This window comes from Vicugna pacos, chromosome 19 (genome assembly GCF_048564905.1).
Source record: "Vicugna pacos chromosome 19, VicPac4, whole genome shotgun sequence".
Classification (NCBI taxonomy): Eukaryota; Metazoa; Chordata; class Mammalia; order Artiodactyla; family Camelidae; genus Vicugna; species Vicugna pacos.
In genome coordinates this window covers 29327086-29349437 of record NC_133005.1, presented here as the reverse complement: position 1 = coordinate 29349437, position 22352 = coordinate 29327086, and the positions used below count along the sequence as shown (strand labels likewise).

Genomic DNA, 22352 nt, shown 5'->3' with positions numbered 1-22352 from the left:
TTTCTTCTTGTAAGGGCACTAATCACATTGTTGAGGGCTCCACTCTTAACAACTTCATTACCTCCTAAGAGTCCTATCTCCTAATGTCATCACATTGGGAGTTTGGATTTCAGCATATGAATCTGGGGTGCAGGGGAACACAAGCATTCAATTCATAACACCTACGGAATCAGAAACTTTGGGAGCGGAGCCCAGCCGCAGGTGTTGTAACAAACCCTCCAGGTGACTGTGTTGCATGTTCAAGTTGAAGAAACACCGCACTAGATTAGCAAGAACTCTCTGTCTTCCACTTCCTCATTCTTCCCTTCTACACCCAAATAATGTGGATGGCCTGGGAGAACTAAGCACTCAGATCTTGTCAAAAGTCCAAAGATGTTGCATTCAGAATGCTGTGAGTCAGATGAGTTTCGTTATCAGGGAAAAGTGTTGGTAACAGTTCTGGGGAAGACAGCTGCCCCTCCCCAGCCACACTGCTGCATGTCCCCCCTGGGCTACTCTTATCAGGCAAAGATTTCAGTCTTTGAAAGCTAGAGGCCTTCCCACCTCTCAGGTGTCTGAAGTTTTTAACTTAGTGGTAATTTTGTTTCAAATACTTAATATAGAATAACAAGCAAATAGAAATGTGCACAGATCATACACAAAGTTTCCATAAACCCGTGTAATCCATGACCCAGACCAAGAAACAGACTAGAACCAACACTCCTGCTGCTTCTATAATAACTAACAACAACATTTGTACATCTTTTACCGTCAGTTTTACCTATTTTGATACTTTATATGAAATAAATCACACAGCATGTGTCCCTTTGTGACGGCCTTCTTTCACTCAGCATTGTAACTGGGAGACTGACTGATTATACCAAGAGTATGAGTTTCAAATATTGTCCTTGTCAACACTTGGAAGTGCCTGTCTTTCTTGTTTTAGCCGTTCTGGCAGAAGTGTGGAGACATCTTATGGTGATTTCGATCTGCATTTTACCAGTGACCAATAAGGTTAAACACCTTTTCATATGCTTATTTGCTACTTGGAAATCCTCTCTCCTGAAACACCTGTCTAACTTTTATGCTTTTTTCTCTTGGGTTGTCGAACTGTTTCTTACTGATTTATAGAAGCACTTTCTATATTCTGGCTAAGTGTCCCTAGCTGAATGTATGTACTTTAAATATCTTTCCACTGTGTCTTGCATTTTCACTCTTTTGGCGGTGTATTTTGATAAACACAAGTTCTTGATTTTAATGAAGACCAATCTAACAATTCTCCCTATTATGAATAGTGTTCTATCTTCCTTAAGAAATATTGGCCTACCCTAAAGTCATGAAAATATTCTCAAATTTGTCTTTATAAAGTCTTATTGTTTTCACCTTTTACATTTAGAACTATAATGCATCTGGAATTGATTTTTGTGTACGATGTGTGATCCAGCCCCAGATTCATTTTTTTCCGTAGGAACATCCAACTGACCCCATATGATTTTTTGGAGGGCATCCTTTCTGGACTGGAGCGCAGTGTCACCGCTGTCATGAATCAAGTGGACGTATATGTTCAGATCTATTTCTAGATCTCCATTTGTTCTCTATTTTGTCTTGTGCCGATACCACACTGTCTTAGTTACTGTAGCTTTAAAATAAATCTCGATGTTGAGAGTGTAAGTCTTCCAACTTTGTTCTTCCCCAGAATTGTCTTGGCAATTCTGGGACCTTTATATTTCCAAATAAATATTAGAATAGTTCTTCTGTTTCTGCATACCCACATTCACGCGCGTGCATGCCCGCACACATACACACACACACACATACCGAGCAGACGTATACACAAAACCCACAACATTTTTAGTGGAATTTCATTAAACCCATAGATCATTTAAAAGAACTGACAGATTTATAATACTGAAGCTTCCAATGTTTGAACATGTTATATCACTCAGTTTATTTACTTCTTTAATTTTTCTCAACTATATTTTATGGTTTCCTGTAGCTAAGTCTTGTAAAGATTTGATTTACTCCTAGATACCTGAGGGGTTTGGTGGCATTGTAAACGACATCACTTTAATCTGTCAATTTTCTATTTGTTTGTTCATAGTTATAAAAACATAATTGATTTTTAACTTTGTATTCAGTGGTCATGCAAAATTCACTTATTAAGTTTTATAGTATAACTGTACATTATTTTGAATTTTCTACATGCATTCATGTCATCTACATATAATGATAATTTTCTTTCTTTCTACTCAATCTTTATGCCTGTTATTTCTTTTACCTGGATTTATTGCATTGGATAGGACCTCCAGTACAATTTTGTCTAGAAATGGCAATAGTGGCCATCCTCAGATCATTACCAGTTTCGGGGAGAAAACTTTCAACATATCACTATTGAATACTATGCGATGTATGCTGCAAGATTTTTTGTAGATATCATTTATCAGATTTTGTAAATTCCCTTCTATTCCTAGACTACTGAGGGGTTTTATAACGATTAGGTGTTGAACTTTTCAAATGCTCTTACTAAATCTGTTGAGATGATCAAAATTTTTCCTCTTTATGCCATTAATATGATAAATAATATTTTTAAATGTTTAATCAACTTGCATCCCTAGAGTAAATCCAACTTTACCTAGGTGTATAGCCTTCTTTATACACTACTTGGTTTGATTTGCTAATATTTAGTTTGGGATTTTCATACCTATATAGAAAAAATGGCTTGTAGTTTCTTTTTTGTGTGGTGTTCTTACCAGGTTTTATTGACCTCATAATATCTCTATTTTTCATTTCTAATTTTGTAAGTATTTTTGTATTTGTAGTATTTCTTCCATAAATGTTTTTAAAAGTTCACTGATAAAGTAATCAGCTCTTGAGGATTTGTGTTGTGTGTGCTGGAAGATTTTAAATCACAGTTTAAATATCTTTGTTAACATCTGACTCTTCAGATATTCTCTCCTTGGTCAATTTTGATATATCACATCATTCTTGGAATTTTAATAATTCATCCACGTTTTAAAATACATTAGCATGAAGTTGTACATTATATCCTCTGTATCTGTATGAGCTATAGCAATATCCCTTTTCCCATTATAAAATTGTAATTTGTTGTCTGATTAGCCTTACTAGAGATTTGTCAATTTTATTAGTCTTTCAGAGAATCAACTTTTGGGTTTTTTTTTTTCCCCCTTGTTGTATTTTTTTCTAATTTATTCTTTTTAAATTATTTTCTTTATTGAACATTCTTTGGGCTTAATTTGTTCTTTTTCTAACTTTTTGATATGAAAGCTGGAATCATGGATTTCTAGCTTTTCTTCTCTTCTCCTATATGAATATAGGGCTATAAATTTCCTTCTACCACAACTTGAGCCATATTCTTCATGTTTTTATATGTCCTATTTTTTATTATCATTCACTCCAAAATAATATCTAGTTTTCACTGTAATTTGTTCTTTGACTCATAGGTTACTTAGGAATCAATTGCTTAATTTCCAAATACTTGAGCATTTCTCATTTTCTTTTTAGTGCTTATTTCTAGCTCAATTCTATTCTAGTCAGAGGACACATGCCAAGTCGTTTAAATGTTTTAAACTTGATGAAACTTGATTTCTGTCCTAAAATATAATCAACTTTACTAAATAGTCCATGTGTGATGTTGGAAAGTATTCTACTAATAGTCAATTAGTATTCAATTAAGTCAGCTAGATTTAGTCAATTAAACAAATTAAGCTAATTTATGTAAATTAGGTCAAATGTATTAACCAGATCTTCTTTATCCTTACAGGCATACCTCCAAGACATTGTGGGTTTAGTTCCAGACCACCACAAAAAAGTGCATATCAAAATAAAGCACGTCACACAAATTTTTTGGTTTCCCAGTGCATACAAACGTTATGCTTCAGGAGGTGGGGGTGTGGAATAGCTCAGTGGTAAAGGGTGAGCTTAGCACGCATGAAGTCCTGGGTTCAGTCCCCAGTACCTCCATTAAAAAAAAAAAGTGAAATACGTTTTTAAAAGTTATACTTAAACTTTACTGTAATCTCTTTAGCATTATTTTATGCCTGAAAAAGCAATGTACACACCTTATTTTAAAAATACCTTATTGCTAAAACATGTTAACCATTATCTGAGCCTTCAGCAAGTCATAATCTTTTTGCTGGTGGAAGGTGTTGCCTTGTTGTCGATGGCTGCTGACTGATCAGGGTGGTGACTGCTGACGGTTGGGGTGGCTGTGGCAATTTCTTAAAATGAGACAACAGTGTTCATGACACCCCAAAAATGATTACAATAGTGACACCAAAGATCACTGATCACCATAACAAATATAATAATAATAAATAGTCTTTATTTTCACTAGTTTCACTGTGATGAACCAAATCTGGTTTTCTTTAGATTCACTTTATTGGTTAATTACACGTGGTGTCTTTCATTATATTTGGAAAATTGTTGGCTATTAATCACTTCAAATGTGGCTTCTGCTCCATTTTCTTCTCTCTCATCTTCTGGAATTTCAATGAAACATATGTATTCACCATGTCTCATATGACTCTTCCACTTCTCCATAGTTTCCATCTTTGGGTAAACTATTTAACAATTCTGAGATTCATTTTCAGCATCTGGAAAATTCAGAGATATTAATGGTCTCACACAGCATTGTTTTCCTTTCATGAAGTTTATGTAAAGTGTGTATCCAATGCTTGTCAGGCAACAGTCACTCAGTAAATATTCAGTCTCTTTCCTTTTTTTTCCTGGCATCCTATCACTCAGTAATGCTGATGACAATGGGAGTTACACTTTGTAACACTTTTTCTGTGAGAGAGGTAGGATTTTAAGTCTTTGACATATATTATTTCAATTTCATTTATATCAATCCTGTGAACTACCATTATTATGTTCATTCCAGAGATGAGGAAACTGAGGCACAGAGAGATAAAGGAACTTGATTAACTAGGTGGTTCTGACTCAAGTTCTCTTTAGATTGCAGTCACACTGTCACCCCAACTCCAGTGCCTAAAAAATAAATTTGAATTGCTCCCCCAAAATATTTAGTTGAACCACATGAAACTGAAGGTATTTGACCATTTTGACCTACAAAAATGTCACTTTCATATGGTTCAACCTAATAATTTACGCTTCCTAGAACAGGCTCCAAGACTGAGATGGTGTAAAAAAAAAAAAAAAACACGCACACAGCAGAGGGGATTTCAAACCTACTAAAGCAAAAGAGCTTTTTTTTAAAATTTCTATCCACCTCCTTGATGTGGTAAGAGCTATGGGGGCAAGGCCAGAACTCAAGAAAGCAACATCTGGATGAGGCAGGAGGGATCAATTTTTCTGTGGTCTTGTGATAAATTAGCAAACAGAGCTTCAAGAGTCTGGGACCAAAAAAGACTCCTCTTCCTCAGTCCTTATCCCCCGTACTCGCTCCCCACCCCTTCTTCTCTCTCCAGTATCCTGTCCCAGTCCACCTCTTCAGAGTCTGGTTCGGATCCTCTAGGGGCTTGGAGGAGTCATGTTAGATTGTCTGGAATTCCCCAGAAATTCTTTCTGGTTTTCATAACATCTTATAACCAGCATTGTGGCTGTTTCAAGATTCACAAGCAAGTGATTGCAAACCCCTTTATTTGAGAAAATTGACCCTCATCAGGACAGTCCATAGTCTAGAGAGGAAACTTCCAAAGTTGAAGCCATCATAGAACTGGGAATAACCTAAATATCCACCAGCAGAGGAGGGGTTAAAGACACCAAGCTTAATTCACACAGTGTAATGTTGTACAGCATTTAAAAGAAGTGAGGGAGATTGTTGTGTACTTAGATAGAAAGAACTCCAAAACAAAAAAGTACACTGCAGGTCAACATGCAACGTGGGTTGTATGTGTGTGTGTGTGTGTGAGAAACTGTCTGGAAGGATAAATATGAAAATAATGACAATAGTCATTTCTGAGCAGGGAAGTTACTGGGGAAGAGGGTCAAGGGGACTTTGAAAGTAACTGTAAAGTTTATGAGATTATATTTATGTTTACTTGTACAATTAAAAATAAACCATTTTTAAGTCATAAAACATTTCATCCTAGTTTGATTTCTTCAAAAACAGACCCTGAGATAAGGATTCAAGTGCAGTTGTTTTACTTAGGAAGTGTTCTCAGGAAATACCAATAAGAGAGTGAAGAAGTGATACCACAATGGGCAACTGAGGTGTAATCTTCTAGGCAACATGTACTGCAGAGTATCTCATCTGAGGGAGTAGGGGACTGGGGTATTGATACACCAGATTCCATCACTCAGTGTTGAAGGCTGCTCTTGAGGAACATTAATTCCCTGGCACTTCTGGCCTGCCACACAGTTGGGCCTAGTGGACCCTGATGGCTAGAGAAAAGCTTTAAGGAAAGAAATGAAGGGGTTGGCAGTTGAAAGTTGGGCTGGCACGCACTTGAGCGGTAAGAACAAAAGGATTTGAACAAGATGCCAATGACATCTACAAGAGCTGCAGCTCTGCTCCACTGTAACTCAGCATTGTTAGGGCAGCCTCCGAGGTTCTCTCTGGATCTCTGAGCTGGGTGTGACCTTTCAGGGGGAGAGGCACCTCTGAGAGAGGTCCCCCACACTCCTCATGGCTGGAGTTTCACATAGGTCTCATCGCTCTGTCTAGGAAAATCCAACCAACCAATCTCCCTGACTGTTAAGGGAAGCCCCGCAGTCTTAGCTCCCCCTACAGGAAAGAAACATTCTCTCTTCTGCAGGCATTGGCTGCAGATGAGTTTAATAACAAAAAACAGTAAGTACTGAGCATCACTTTCTATAGGATTCAGCCATCCAAGTGACCATATAAGATGGGGATTAGAAAGCTAGATTCAAACCAAACTTTTTCTATTTGTAATATATGGGTAGGTCTCTGTCCCTCTCCAAGCTTCATCTATGAAATTTGTGCAATGGGACTATTTACCCCGTTGGCTCATGTGTGATGCACACACACACACGTATTTAGAAAGCATGCCTAAGGCACTGAGCACAATTCTTGGCACAGAGTTTATATTCCACAAATGTCAGCCTGTCCAGAAACTGGAACTTCCAAAATTAATTTCACACCTGCTGTTTTCTCAACTTTGCTCTGCGAGCCGTGGGAAAGAGACAAAGAGAAAAACCTCATCTCTCCTCAAGCAGCAGTAATATGTCCTCATGAATCACGAGGTTATGAGTCCTCAGACAGGAAATTGAGTCCCTGGGGACTTGGAGATTCTGCATCCAGGAATGCAGAGGTGGAGCCCAAAGGAGAAAACTGCTTAGGAGAGGGGACAGCCTGTGACCTTATACCCTTGGGCAGCTGGAAGGCGCCCCCCACTCCCCAGCCCCCTCGCATCCTAGTCCAACTAATCTGAGTGCAGCAAACCTGTTTCTATTGACCAGCCTTGCTCTGATTTAAATTTCAAACAGCCCACGGTTTTATTCTCTCCTCACCATCCCTGAAAGCTAACCATTATGGATTTTACAGGCCTCCAAGCCCTCGGCTCACACACACGATTTGCACAATCTTTGCATAAGGAAAAAGGCAGTCGATGCAAACTGAATTAATTGTAATTGACCATAATATGCTTACAGAAATGCCAAGGAGTTTTCATTAGTAGATAAGCCCCGAAGTATCTGCTGATGATTTACACCTGCATGAACACACTGCATGGCCTCAGTTAATTATGAGACCTGACACGGGAGGTGCTTCATCAGACCCAGGCAGGGGCCTTCCGGGGGCCAGTGACACCTCTAGGGACCGACCCATCTTGACTCGCTTCCTGTGATGGGCTTTGAAGTCACAGCCTGAGAGAAGGCAGAGCTAGCCCTGTCGGGCTCAGGCTGGACCCTCCTCACTGCCCCAGCCTCTGAGTTCTTCTGCCTCCTCCCTTGGAGTTGCCAGTCCCTCCAACCCCATCAGTCTAATCCCACAGCTTCAGTCCTTCTCTATCAAGTCATCATTGCTGAGGCTGGCATTGAACTTGTGTCCTGGTTCACATAACAGATCTTCATTCATTTATTCTTTTTTCAAAAAATATTTTCTAAGTGCCTCCTCCTCTGTGATTGTCTTCATGCCAGGACTGGGGATAGAACACAGACATATGGACCTACTGCAAAGAGCTTAAAATCCAGTGATAGACTGAAAGATTGAACAAGCTCATGAATGTCAATGGGTAATGATGTGATGAGAGTAAGGAACAGGGTAATGGGAAGGAAATCAGGGCTTTTGGTTAGAGATGGAGAAATTTTCTCAGAGGAGGTGATATCTCAGCTGAACCTTGAAGCATGAGAAGGCATCATCCAGGTGAGGTGTTGAGGCAAAACTGTTCCAGGTAGAAGAGCTAGCACATGCAAAGGCCCTGAGGAGGAAAACAGCTGGCACCTTGTGGAGGCTCATGAGGCTTGAACAGCCCAAGTGTGGCAGAGAATGGAGGGAGCTGAGGCAAGAAAGCAGTCAAAGGCTAGAATATGCAGGACCTTCTAGTCCAGGCTTACAAGGACCCTGAATTTAATTCCAAAAGGATTGGTGGGTATGAAAGAGATTAAAGTGAGTCTATTTGAATAGACTTGGGTAATTAAGAAATAAATATCAAAATATCACCCTGGCTATTAGGAGTGGCAAGAAAATAGATTCTTGGAGAGCAAAAGGGGGAGTATGGAGACCAGTTAGAAGGGGACTGTTAGAGTCATCCAGGCAAAAGATGACGATGTCCGGTAGCAAGTCGGGATGGAGACAAGTAGGGAGGAGACAGGGGCCTCTGTCTGCTCAGGGCCCTCTGGCTGAGTGCCTACCTCTGACCAATACCTCCAACAATCAGAACTCAACCTTGAATTAAAAATAAACTTACCATATGAACAAGCAATCCCACTCCTGGGCATATACCCAGAGGGAACTCTAATTCGAAAAGACACCTGCACCGCAATGTTCATAGAAGTGCTATTTACAATAGGCAAGACATGGGAAAAACCTAAATGTCCATCAATAGATGACTGAAAAAAGAAACTGTGTACACACACACGAATACTACTCAGTCATAAAAAAGAATAAAATAATGCCTTTTGCAGCAACATGAATGGACCTGGAGATAATCATTCTAAGTAAGCGAAAAAGAGAAAGAAAAAGACAATATGGTATGACTTATATGTGGAATCTTAAAAAAAAAACACACAAATGAACTTATTTATAAAACAGAAACACACTCTCAGATATAGAAAACAAACTTATGGTTACCGGGTTGGAAAGGAGTTGGGAAGGGATAAATTGGGAGTTTGAGATTTGCAGATACCATCGGACTATATATAAAACAGATAAACAATAAGTTTATACTGTATAGCTCAGGGAACTATATTCAATATCTTGTAGTAACCTATCATGGAAAAGAATAGGATATGAAAAGGAATATATGTATGTATATGTATGATTGAAACATTATGCTGTACACCAGAAATTGGCAAAACATTGTAAACTGACTATACTTCAATTAAAAAAAAAAAAAGAACTCAACTTTGATCTCAAAACTGTCTGTTCTGGAATCTGCAGTCTCATTCCTGCGTCCCAGAAAAACCCAGTACTTCTGACACTGACAATGACTGTTTCCTGCCTGAATTCCCTATAACAGTGTTATCCAATAGAAATATAATGTGAGCCACATATGTAACTTTAAAGCTTCTAGTATACCTTAAAAAAATAAAAAGAATAAAAAGAAACAGGTGAAATTAATTTTAATAGTATTTTGTGTAACCCAATGTATCCAAAACAGTATCATGTCAAGGTATAATCAATATAAAAATTATTAATGAGATATCTTACCCTTTTTTCATGCCAAGTCTTCAAACTGCAATGTATCTTTCTACTTAGAGCACACCTCAGTTGGACTGGCCACATTTCAAGTGCTCGATAGTCACATGTGCTTACTGGCTTCCTTATTATACTATGCAATTTGGAATCTGCTCACACGAACTCCTTTGCCATCCTCTGCCCACTTTTTGGAAAGTGAACACCTTTATCAAGAACTCAAGGGCCCATTACAAGACTAGATTGACAGGTCTGTGTAATCCTCACAGTCCCATGAATATCAGATGTCCCGATTAACAGAACACATTACTACCAGGCCCCTTAACAAAAGACCACTTGATCACATGGGCTCCACGTGACTTCCAAGCTTTCTGTTTAAGAGCTTTAGCCCCAGGCTGAAATTCCTTTAGCATTTGCAATGTGGTTTATAAAGCCAGTGCAGACTTTGTCTTTTGGAAGGAATGGACGAGGAGTTCTGTCAAAGGGCCAACTTCTCAAAAGCCTTTTATCAGTAAGCTAACCGGGAGGGTGGGCTGAAGTCCTGAGAGAGACGATGAGAAGGCAGGGCACCTGAGGGCTGACCCAGAGGTCCCCTGTGAAGTGGTCACGGTCACAGACGGACATGGTGCTCCAGCATCCCCTGTGCTATCAGCAGTGATTATGAGAATCATCAGCATCATCACAGCAGTTATTATCTCATTTAATTCTGACAACACCCTTAAAGTTGGCTACTATTATTTTCTCTGTTTTACATATAATGAGACCAAGGCTCAGAAAGGCTCATGGAGTTGCCCAAGGTCACACGGCTAAAGGAGTGAAGGATCTGGAATTCAAGCCCTTATTCTCCTTGTAGCCACTGTGTGAAACTGCCTCCTATTAAAAACTACCCCCACCCCTGCCTCTTCCACTCCCGCCACCAGCATTTGGAGCTCCCTAGGTGCCAGGCACTGTGCTAAAAACTTCATGCACAGTCACTCGCTTCAAATTAAACCTCTGAGGTCAGGGTTATTATTACACCCTTCTGGAAGACAAAGAAACTCAGAGTCAGATAAATTAAATAATTTGCCGAAGGCCAGTTAGCAAGTGGAGGAGGCGGTTTGAAACCATACTCTGGAGTCTGCTCTGTCTACCTCTAAAGAATAATTGCTACCAGTAGTCGGGGCATCAAACCACCCCCATTGCTGCTGCCGCTGCCACTGCCAACGCTGGGAGCAGCAGGTGGTGTGCCCCGACCTGCCGGGGCTTTGCATTTATTTCTTCTAATCTTTGCAACATCCCAACATAATAGTTATCATTATTAACAATATATTGTATAGCAAGAAACTGAAGATTAAAAGGTTATCAGTCTCGGAGGGGAGGATACAGCTCAAGTGGTAGAGCACATGCTTGGCGTGCACAGGCTCTGGGGTTCAATCCCCAGGATCTCCTCTAAAAATAAATAAACCAAATTAATCTCCCCCTCAATAACACAAAAAAATTTTTTAAGTCTCTCTGCAGGTCACACAGCTGCTAAGTGGTTGAGCTAAGTTTAGAACCAAGATCTGACTGTCTGACCAGTGGCCCAGGAGAGGTGACTCATGCTGGTTGGAGAGGGCTGTTAAATGACTGGGGATTTTGCAAACCCTTAATCATGTTTTTTTTAAACGCAGACGGCCACGATTTAAAGCTAAATGTTATCAAGTTACAATGAAATGAATTATATTCATAGAAGGTAATACATACTCAAAGTCATTACTTCGCAATTGCTTTATTACACGTTGCCGTTGTCTGTTGTCTGTGTTTCAAGGTTATTTACATCCTACATCTATTGTGTCCGTACTGTGGGGTGACTGTTACAATGGTGTGTGGTTGTCCGTCTCTTCCCAGTTCCTCGTTCAACGACATGGATTGGTGACTTGACACTGGCCGCGGTGAAAGTATTTACACCACAGAAATAGTAAACATTGCACATCAGGGCTTGGTTTTTTGAAGAGCCATTTGCTGAACACTTGCCCGTCCACCCCTGTACGGGACCCACATCTTCCCACCATATCATACTGTCTTACTGATCCTAACGTTCCTGCTAAGGCTCAGTGGTCCTCCAGCCTCCATCCCTCCGAGCACATAAGCCTCACCTCAGAGGATGCAGAGGGGTCCCTCACCTGGCCCTGGCCTTCACAAGGAAAGGAGAGGTGGCACCCCCAGGTAAGTGCTTGCCAAGCAATGCCCGCCTTGGAGAGGCCATTTCTCCTGTGTCCACAAGGTTCTCTCCAAGCTGGAGCTTACATTTAAAGATGTTCGAGTTTTTCCCAGCTTTCTGGAGAGGAAGACGGAGATCATAGCCAAAACAGTCTGTCATTTCAAGGTAATCCCAATCAAAATCCAAACGGAAATTTTCTCCACCAAATGGAATATAATCAGCCATAAAAATGACAAATAGGAAAATATATTATGGCTTGAATTTATATCCGTGACCTATTTTGTAGGGTGGGGAGAAACAGAACAAAAATGAAATCTAGAATATGCTCACATTAATTTATAATATGTATACACATGCATATGTAACATTGTATATGTAACATGTATTATATGTATAGTGTATATAGATGTTTACTGTATGTTTTATACATACATTTGTGTGTGTGACAGAGAGAGAGAGAATACATTGGAAAAATAAAGTTGCAGGTAGCTGGATCTCTTAAGTAGTAACATTATCATTGATTTTTTAAAAATTATTTTTCCTATTTTGGAGAGGGAGGGAAGGAGTTACTTCCTCGGACTGTGCATTGCCATAAAGCTGGGATGTACCAGACCAGCCTGGCTGGGTTCACGTCTCATTTCTATCCTTCTGAGCAACGTGATTGAAGACAAGTCACTAGACCTCCCTGACACTAAGTCTTCTCGTCTGTAAAATAGAGGCAGTACTGGGACCAGCCTCATAAAGGCACTGCAGGTGTCAAAAGAGGCAACATGCTTAGTAAAGAGCCTGTCACATAGCAAACGCTTGGCGAATATGAACTCTGATGAGGAAGAAGAGGAAGAGGAAGAGGAGGAGGAAGAGGAAAAAGGAAGATAGATAAATGGATAAGGTATCGAAAGTCAATTTAGTACCAAATTTCCCCCACGAAGAGTCCAAATTCTTGGGACTATGTTCTTCTGAGAACTTTAGCCAGTTCTATATAAGAAGGAAGGAGTGGAGAGCAGATAGAAGAGGCTGTTTTGTGTTTCCCTAAAATAAATACAGTGCCAAAAAGAATGAGAGGGTGATGTAACAGTCCACCTGCCCCTGCCTTCGTCCCTCTGTCTCCACCTTCTTCCCAGGTCTAGAGTCAGGAAGCCCTCCTAGGTGTCTGCCCCATGTTGCCCCAGAACTAGAATTCTTTAGCTCCAGTGGGGATCTCAGCTCTCCACTGGAGCAGCAAATCCACAGGCAGGCAGAAATCTATACTGAACACACCGTCAGCCCATTTCCCCAAACTGATGTAAGCTCAGATCAGGGCCAGGTAAGGAGGATTACAGAAAAGGTTAAAGCTTTCATTCTGCCGCCTTCTACCAGGCAGCATGTGCTACACGTTTCTAACAGCCGCAATTAGCCTCCTTTTAAAGTTGTAATAGAATTTAATTAAGCAAATTCCCTGCTGTGTGACTTCTGAAAGCAGGACACAGTGCAAGGAGCAGACTGGTGATAAGTGAGGGGAAACTGCTGGTCCTCTCTGCCCAGAAGCTACTCCTCAGAACCACAGGCATGTGGTAGACACATTTAGAGATGACGGTAATAAAATTGAGATGGAGACCCTACTTCCCCGAGAGGTAGACTTACCTGCTGTGAATGAAGGGGTTGGGTTGGAGAAGGGGCAGAGGAAAGATAAATGGACACGGAAAGAATGAAACACAGGGGACCTGAGAAAAGCAGTCCATTAGGATGAATCCTTTTCTCTGAAAATGTGCAAATTCCCTGTGTGAACAGATGTAGCAAGAAATGAGCGGGAGCACCTTCGAGAATTTGATTATGCACCACGGCTTGCCCCTCGGCGGCCAGCCTCCCTACACAACCATCATTTGCTTATTTCGGGGCTCCCTGGCTGTTCTCTAAAATCAAATCTTCACTAATAACCATATTCAGCATTGAACAAGCGCTTGGTATTTCCCGAGGACTTCCACAAGCAGTAATTAGTTAATAATTCAATGTAGTTGAAGAACAGGCACAAATCACAAGTTTGCAAGAACGAGGTGATTTCCCTGTTCGTGGTGTACAGAAAGAAAGTCTTACACCAGGTATCAGGGGTCCTTGAGTCCTGGAATTATATACAATGTATTAGTGTGTGTGTGTGTGTGTGTGTGTGTGTGTAAGTGTTTATTATTGTGCGCATGCATGTGTGTGAGTGCACGTGTGTTGCTGTATGTGCATGTGTATACATCTGCATGCATGTGTGTGAAAATGCCTTCACTGTGTCCTCAGAGGGACATCCGGACCAAAAAGAGAAAATAGCCATAGCACTAAAGGAGGAGCTTAAGATATAGACTCAGAAAACCTGAGTCAGGACCCAGGTTCAGCCACCTACTGGTTGTCCTACTTTGTTCAGATCAACTCCCCTCTTAGGGCCAGAGTTTCCTCGTCTATAAGATGGAAAGAATTTCTTTCTCCTGAGGTTGCGAAGATTAAATTAAAGTCCTACCGTAAAGTCAGAATTGATCGGTGCCTCAACTCTCCGTCTTCCATTTGCTCCTTCATTCCATAGCTGGGCAGCAAAGACAGTCTAAAACTCCAAGTTTGCTCAGCATTGTGTGAAGAGAAAGAAGAGGAAGATGTAAGAAAAGCTGCAGATGTGGAAGAATCTGAAAGAATGGATTGTTGGAAACAGAAGGCTACTCTGGGTGCAAGGACAATAGGAGGAGCTTGTAGAGTTAAAACTGGTGTTGCGAGTTTGCAAACCAGAATTTACGACCTTTGTATCACTTGTGATAAGTGCTACCAGATCCCACAACAGTGGCCATGAGCCATGGAGAGCAACAGCAGCGTTTATCAGTTGACCACATGGGTGAAGTCAAGTTCATTTGAAGAAAACGGTGACCACTGAAATCACCGTTCTCTCTCACCACCTCCTGTGTGTTCAGCTCCCCCAAGCAGGCGTCCTGGATGATGAAGACGATCATTGAGACTGTTGCAGAAGGAAAGATGCTCACATATGTCTTCTAATTTTCCTGAAATGTCTGCAAACTGTCATTCCAACAATAAAATATGACTACACAAGACACTGCACAATGAAATAAGTAGGGCATAGAATCTATCCTAATTAATGGTTTTGATTTTTAAAGAAATTACCCATAAATGTGACCATTGGTCATATTCACCAATACGTACAATTTCCCTAATAAATAGACTTATATGTGTATGTATTAAATTTTAAAAATGTTCCATTACAAAAAAAAAATAAAAAGTGTGTGTCCCTAAAAGGACCTTACAGGCCATTTCCTGCTTTGTGTTTCTTGCCTCCGTATAGAGATATTTCCATTTCACTTGCTATTAAGGAAATCTTACATCTTTGACGCGGTCTGCTGCTGTCTGTCTGTCAATCACGATATTCACGTGGATCCATCACAGAGTCTGACACATTCAAAGGCTTGACCACATAGTAACTGAGAGAGACAGACTTCAAACTGAAATCTGCTGTCCAGTGTTCTTTCCTGGACACCACCCAGAATCATTGGCTTAAAGCAAAACGCACCTGAAACAGAGAAAGGTGGGCAAAGGGACCCTGTGTCCCAGCCACTGTCTTCACCACACCCCTCTGCCTCAAAATGACTGAACCCACCAGCTCTGAGCTAAGAACAGACAGACATGTCTGGGTGGGTGTGATTCAACTCACACACACCAGAGAAGGATTTTAAGAAGTAGAGAGACCTGGGAAAGACTCACCCTACAAAATAACCCTGGCATTTGGGTGGAGAGTTGATAATAGTGATCAATGACTTACAGTGAACAGATCGGCTGAGAATACAAAATTCTGGTTTCAGAATTAGGCACAAACTTGAATACGTATTTAGAATAAGAAAATAAATTACAAAAACTGTATTTTTTAAGTAAATGATAAAACTAATATTACAAAATCCTAGAAAATAACACAATGTTTGTACTAATTAGCACACAGGTGCAACACTATAATAATTCCTACTTTTGGTTGGCTGCATATTCTTTGATCTCCTTTTCATATGACACTGAGCATGTAAAATCATTTTCTATGGGGAGAAACTTATGACAGGGAACTCAGGCTTTCTAAATTATTTTTACCTTGGCATAGTAGAGCAAAACTGGGTTTTTGGTTTTTTGTTTGTTCGTTTGTTTGTTTTTAGCCTCACTGATTCATCATTGGAAATTCCATCAAAATTTTTAGGAGTGTTGACAAATTTGAGAACTCTTCTATCAAGTTTGTTTCAAAATAACCTGTGAGATTTTAGGGGACTTCAAATTTTTCTTGTGCAATAGATTAAATATTATTTGGATGGGCAACATTCATGAATCAGGGCTTTGGGGAAAAAAGACATTTACCCCAGAGTGAGTTAAGAGGCCCTGAAGTTTAAGAGCTTCTCAGTAAATGCACATCTGATTGCCTTATAAAGTCCTGACTGGATGGTCCTCGGGCACCCCTTCCAAAGTACTGCCCATCAAATCTCCCTTTGTTCAGTCTCCGCCAGCCACTTGACCTTTAGTTTCATCTAATGCTCATGCTTTCTTCCCATTGCCAGAACTTTGCACAGGCTGTGACCCCTTCCTGCTACCTAACTCTTTATTTCGCTGACTCCTTCAGACCCCTCCTTTAGTCTCCACCGTCACTTACTTCCAAATGCCTTCCCTCACTACATCAAAGCCCTCATCATAAGCTTTCTTCATACCATGCATCCCTCTCTCGAAACAGCAGGTGACAGTTTATATATTGTTCTGGGATTATTGAATTCATCTCTCTCTCTCTCTCTCTACCCCAAGAGAGCTCTGGGATGGTGGAGATCACATCAAGTTTGGTTACTGCCTTGTGTCCCCAGTGCCTAGTACACAGTCTGGCTCATAGTAGGAAGTTAATAAATATTTACTGATTGTGTTGGGATGACCAAGGGAGAGGAGATACAAACTGACATTGTTCAGTGATCTCCCTCTTCCAGGAAGAAAAAAAAAATCAAGAAAACAAAGTTTGGTTTCCCTTTGGCTTCCTTTCACCTGAGCCGACTGCCCGTTGGTAGATCTCAGATATCTAGCCAGCCTCTATGAAAACATCTTTGTCCTAAAACATGCCTTTTACACTTCGACAAACCACAGGTGTTGCTATAAATAGCAGAGAAAATCAAAATTTGAAGTCTGGGGTGAAAAGAAATATGGATGAAATGTTTAATAAAATACTTCAGCAAAGGATCCAGATGTAGCATAGCTTGGAGGAGAAGTTGAGGTTAGGCAGCTGTGTTTTCCAAAAAGATCAAATATCCCTTGCCCCACCTTGAGGTCCTGTCCCAGACACCACACCAGAGCACGCCTTGTGGGTGGGTCTGGGCCTGTCTACATGGTGGGAACACTGGCTTCTGAAAAGGTCTTCCCCTCTGGTCTATTAGTCCACATTTCTACCATTAGAGGCACATTTGCTTAGGCACTGTGCTTGTAAGAGTTTTAGATCCTGCCTTCTCCAGGTCCAAATTGTGGAACACCCAGACATCTACATCCTCTTTAACTAGTTCTTTCTTCTAATGAAAAATGGTTAGCAGGTTTCAAATGACATGCCAACTTTGTTGCTTGTCAGCGTGGTAGCTGAGAAGGACTCCAAGTTGAGCAGGCTCAAAATCTCAAAATCATGTTTGATTAGTGATGTCTGCTATGATCAAGGGAAGGGATGGTAATGGCATGCATGCTACATATTTGGTTTCCCTATTCTAATTTCTAACATTTGGTTCAAGATTTATGATTGGGTTTTAGGCCAACTTTGACTTAAGTTTCTCCAGAGGCTGAGCATCTCCCTGAATCCAATTGACATGCTATAATATAGTATTTTGTAGTGCTGCTTTGACCCAGTTTTGAAGTCATGGCTTAAAAACTCTCAGTTCCCCTTCATGGGTAGTTTGCTAAGCCTCTACACCAACCATGTCCCTTACTGGGGTCCTGTTCTCCAGGGCCAGGTGCCAAACAACTAACTAGAGGCAATTCCTAAACACAGGATCCTAAGTAATTATTCAACTTCTCCAACCTCCAGGAAGTCTTCAAAATCCATTCCAGTCACCATGCATAAACTCCTCCTACAGCTGCAGCTTGCTGCCCCTGGGTGCAACCCCCCGTGTGTTTCTGCCTGCCGGCCTTCTCTTCTTCTCTCATCTAGAGCCTTAAGTAACAAACAGTTCCATGAGTGTCCATGTATTGGATCCCATTATCCAAGGAATCTTTAGATCTTAAAAACCATGTGTCCAATGGCCTTGCCCTGCCTAGTCACTATCGTCTCTTAAGAACTAGACCCCTTTCCAAAACTACCAGAAATATCTGCATTTATCTCATATCACAAAACTCTTTGTTTCCCAGTGTGAGCCTTCTGCTCAGCCTCCAGGATGCCATTTTAGCCAAAACCCTAGCCAACGTTCACTCAGTGGATCTTCACTCTGACCCGTGGGGGTGTTGTTTCGGGGGTGGGGTCTGTGGAGGCCATGAGGGGTCCCACTTTATATCTGAGGCGCCCTCTCCCCCCTCTGAGAGCTGCGGCCCACAGACAGCTGCAGAGCCCATTAACGATGCCAGGCTCAAAATAACTGCAGGACAGGGTGTGACACAAATAAGAAAACTCCATTCCATCTCCTCATATTTGTCAACACTCTTCTTTTTCATCCTTCACCTTCACTGTCTCCCAGGTTTTTTTGCTTCCTGGGAAAGAGACCATGCTGTCACTTTTCCTTGTGACAGACTTTCTCCTCAGACTACAGGGTATAAACACTTTTACAACCACAATTGGTCAATTCTGAGAAAATCTTCAGAATTTAGTAACAGTAAAAGCTCTTGTTGGGATTCCCCAGGATAGATTTGTGTCACTGGGAGGGCAGACAGGGGCCATGAGAAAGGGCCAGTGGAGGGCCTGAGGCAGACAGAGGGTCCCCTGATCTGTCTGGGTAAAGGCCAGATCTTGTGGAGCAGAGCACATCCAGGGAAATTCAAAATGGGAGAATTTCACGCAAATTTTTAACGAGAGAATTTTACAGTGGCAGCTCAAACCAAATTCTCCAGCAGCGATGTCCCACTGGGAGGACAGTTTCTATTTCTCTTTTTGTTTGTTTGTTTTGTTTTTTATGAAGGGGGGGTAATTAGATTTATTCATTGATTTCTGTTTGGAGGAGGTACTGGGGATTGAAACCAGGACCTCTTGCAGGCTGAGCATGCGCTCTACCACTTGAGCTAAACCCTCCCCCGAAGTTTCTATTTCTTGAAGCCACCATTACAGCTGACCAGGATGGAGAAGGTCTAGGGCACATATCCCGTGAAGACTTTGTAAAAGAACCAAGGACTCTGATCCTGGAAAAGGGATTATCTGTGCTCAGGAAGAAGGAATTAGGGCAGTCTCTTTATTTTGAGATGATGATGATACAACAATGATAATGTCTACAGAAGGTGTGCATATGCCAGACACTGAGTTCTTGAACCTCCCATCAACATATCTCATAGGGCAGGTGCAAGCATTATGCTCCTTGAACAAATGAGGAAACCAAGGACCAGAGACCTGGAGTGACTTTCCAGCTCGCATGGTAATAGCCACCGGAGTCAGGATTCAAACCCAGACCAACCTGGCACGAGAAGCATGCCTCTTAGCCACTGTCCCACCTTGCAAGGAACATGCGTCTGTTGTGATGCCAATCTGGGTTCCAGTGGGTCTTATCCAGTGAGACCGCCCAAACTTTAGTTCCTCTAGTCAAGGTACTGGCACTGGAGAAGCCTCTGTAACTGCAGCCATATTGATCTACAGAATAATGCAAAGATCAACCTTCAAGATCTATTTTTATGTGGGAAGCAAGGTGGAGAAAAGTGTGTGCTTTGATTTGAGTTACCCAAGAAGCAGACCAGGAGACAAAGTTTTGAGCACATGTAGTTAATGTGAGCAGTGAACCTAGAAAACTAGTAAGGCTCTGAGAAAGTGAGGCTGGGGAGGAAGAGCAGGCCAGTGTGTTTTCAAGCAGGTTTCCATGGTGGGCAAATGGGGCTTCATGCTACATGAGAACTCTGGGAGTCCGTGTAGAGCATCCAGTTGTGTAGATTTGACTTGGAACCATGTACACATTTTACATAATTATAAAGTAATGTTATAATTAATTGTATAGATTCATGTGTATTATTTATGTATTAAATTATAATTTTATAATTGCACTTTTGAAAGGCAATCCTTATAAAAAGTTAAAAATTAAATAAATGAATACATCTAGCTACTGAGCTACAATCGCACAGATAAAACTATGTCAGGTGGTTTTAAGAGAGAATAATCTGTTGTTCATCCCTTTTGGGATATGCCCAGCCTAGTGAATTAAAGGAAAAAAAAAAAAACTTAAGCTGTGTTCCATAATCATGTCATTGGTGAGAGTGCTACTCTGAGACAGTTGAGTAGATATAAAACAAGTGTGGTTGCCTTTGGGTTCTGAAATATTCGACAAGAAAGACAGGAAATGCAGATATAAGATCAAAAAAGGTAAGTAAAAATGATATCAACTCTCATTGGAAGTTTCCAGGTAAATTCAAGATGTGTTTTCTCTTTAAACAAAATATGTATGCCCTACCTGTATCCACCAAAAAGCCCTAGGAACAGTGACGGACACAGTAGCAATGAGCACCTCAATACCAAATTGTGGGTGTCTAAGTGTCATTCTCCACTGAAAGAAACAAGGGCTGTCTAGTTTTGGAAGAGGAAATGTACAAGATGAGCCTGAAGCATATTGTCAAGCCAGGCCGCAAGAAGCTACCGAAAAACATGTGGTCATGTCAGAGAGCCTCAAAAGTCAACTTGAAGAGTTGCCCGTTGACCAAACCCAGGAGAATCTGATCTCAGTAAGAGAACAACTGTGACGCATTGAATTCCATCAGATACTTGAAAATCCATGAGCACGAAATGATAGTTGTAACAAAATAAGCTCATAGGTGTCTTACATCCAACAGCAGAGAGTCAACTCATTTTGAAAACTAGAAAATAAAGGGAAAGAAATCAAGCATTAACTGGTATTTCCCATATAAACTACATCTCAGGATGACAATGGTTGATGAGAAGCTTTGCTTTAAAAAGTGATTCAGAAAATGAACGAAAAAGAATGATGAGATTAAAATGATTGTCGATTAACATAACCATCAGGGGTCACTAGAAGACAGTCAACCAGACTTTCTTATACCCGGGACCATGAAGTACAAAGTATTCTTGCCAAAAAACGAAACCTGAATCGGATCAAAATTCTAGATCTAACTACTAATTTACAGGAAATACCAGGGGCAAAGGAACACATTAAACCACACCACTGAAATGCAAACAGCAAAATGCAGACTATGGGGAATTCTTTAAGACAAACCACCCAGTTTTTTCAACAAGTAAATCTCAAGGGTAAAAAGTAGATCAAAAGAGACTCAAAATATGTATGAGCCAATTGCAATATGTGGACCTCATTGGGATCCTGATTCGAACAAGTAAGTTACCTTTTAAATTCTATGATAAAATTAAGCAATTTGAACAGATTGGATAACAAATAATTATTTAATTATATTTTAGGTATGATCAAAATATTTTGCTTGTTTTTAAAAAATAATCTGTATATTCTAGAGATACATACTGAAGCAGTTAGAGATGAAATGATATTTGGGATTTGCTTCAAAATAATACAGGAAGGAGGGACGAGATCTGTGGACAATACAGAAAAGCAAGATTGGGCACTAATTTTTTCAGTTGGGTGAAGGGTGCATGAAGGTCTATTATACAATCCTTAATATTTTTCATCATAAAAGTTAAAGTTACACACACACACACACACACACACACACTTTAAAAATAACATCAGTGGCCAATTTTGCTCCAGAGAGGAAGGGGTGGAACTGAGCTAGGCAGAAGCAAGTCTGGAGCAAGCAGAGTCAGTCCAGAGCATCCTTTGATGCTGTAGAAGAGGCGGGTTTGGTGTCATCCAGGATCGTGAAGACCTCACCGAGCTGCAAGGGGAAGGACCTAGGAGCCTGGACCTTGGCCTCAGGCAGGTTACCCAGCTCCATCACTCAGTTACGTAGAGGTGCTCCAGTGTCCTCAACTGATGGGTGGGGATCACAGCAGTAGCCACCTCACCCACAGCAGAGAGGCTTGGGTGAGCTGATGCATGGGTGATGCTTAGCAAAGCTCCTAGCTCCTACACAATTAGTCATTGGTATAATTACCTCCATCTTCCCTGTGAGCTGCCATGGCCCAAGCAGATGTTGCTGGCACAGTAACTCAGAGAAACCACAACTGTTGCCCCGACTCCAGACCTGTCTGCATCTCTCACTGGTCATCCTTGGCACCTTCCTGTTATAGTCGTCAGCTGGAAAGATGAATGAAGCACTCATCTCAAAACCTCCATTTTCCAGAGCCCCCAT

The 22352-nt window shown here is 40.9% G+C and overlaps 1 pseudogene; it reads left to right on the top strand.

Annotated features, from left to right (window-relative positions):
• The first annotated feature begins 14493 nt into the window (after positions 1-14493).
• On the top strand, positions 14494-15025 carry LOC116284358 (ubiquitin-like-conjugating enzyme ATG3 pseudogene; annotated as a pseudogene).
• The last annotated feature ends 7327 nt before the right edge of the window (positions 15026-22352 follow it).